The sequence below is a fragment of the Choristoneura fumiferana genome, chromosome 8, assembly GCF_025370935.1.
Source record: "Choristoneura fumiferana chromosome 8, NRCan_CFum_1, whole genome shotgun sequence".
In the NCBI taxonomy this organism is placed as follows: Eukaryota; Metazoa; Arthropoda; class Insecta; order Lepidoptera; family Tortricidae; genus Choristoneura; species Choristoneura fumiferana.
In genome coordinates this window covers 20078919-20079494 of record NC_133479.1, presented here as the reverse complement: position 1 = coordinate 20079494, position 576 = coordinate 20078919, and positions in this window count along the sequence as shown.

Below are 576 nucleotides of genomic sequence, written 5' to 3'. Positions count from 1 at the left end.
ATCTTCAATTCAAAGTGTCAAAGAGGAGGTTATTCAGTACCTAGTAAGTTTTATTGTATAGTATTGTAAAACTCTTTATTGTACATAAAAACCCATGAAAATAACACGGGGATTAAAGGGATCTCTTCCAGTTAACCTTTGAACGATTGACAGGATATCAGACACAAGAGTAGATACTACGAGTAAGTACAATGAAAAGATCAAAGAAACGAAATTTTAAATTAACTCAAACATGCATTGAATTTTGAAAACGAACTTAAAAACTTACTCCCTAGAGAATATATTGTCAGAAATTTTGCAAATAAAAATATTTCAAAGACTTTTTTAGATTATGAAAAACTATGCACATTTGGTTTTTTTTTTGCGAGAAAAACCAGTAAAGGAGGCTGTGTCTGATTTACATGTTTTAATTGTTTTGATGAGCCTTATTTAATGTATCGATTTCGAACCGTTTAATAATCAATAGCACGATCATTTTTCAAACTATAGTACATTGTTGTAGTGTAGAGGCTGGAAAATAAGCAATAGATGCACGAGTTAGATTGCGCTTTTGGCCGAGACTAAACACTATGCTTT